We start from the raw sequence: 553 nt of genomic DNA, 5'->3' as shown, positions 1-553 counted from the left end.
CCACTGCAAGACATATTTGGCAAGGAAACCAGCACAGCATCATGGGTAACAGCAGTGACACTGACACTGATTTATTCGTTCATCCCTAGAGGGTGAGAAGCAAAACGGAGATCTACATAAAAGACTACAAATGAAGGAGGTTCACAGCTTCCAGTACTTGGATGCCATCTTACTCAAAAACAGTAAAAGATCTACATCAGTGACACTCAATCCTGTTTCATGAATGCGTTTCATAGTCTCTGCTTGCTGGTACAGGAAAGAATCCAGGCTTTCGAGAACAGGTGGTAAAGTTGCTAGTACTTGTCAAGGGGAACAAACAAATGAATGCCTACAGTGAGAAGGGAGGTAAACACCAACTGAGCAGCTCCATGCAAAAGCTCTTTTCACGATCTGAGTGAGTTGTACATATATAACTATGCCATCTCTCGGGAACAACCAAATAAGCGTGGATTTCTGTTAATTTTTTTCCTCATGTGCCACATGGTTTAAAAACAGTACCAATACGAAAACATTCTTCCTAGATTTCACAGGGTGCAGAGAAGGCAAGTCACAG

Source organism: Pomacea canaliculata, linkage group LG6, assembly GCF_003073045.1.
Source record: "Pomacea canaliculata isolate SZHN2017 linkage group LG6, ASM307304v1, whole genome shotgun sequence".
NCBI lineage: Eukaryota > Metazoa > Mollusca > Gastropoda > Architaenioglossa > Ampullariidae > Pomacea > Pomacea canaliculata.
Note: the sequence above shows the minus strand (reverse complement) of the source record.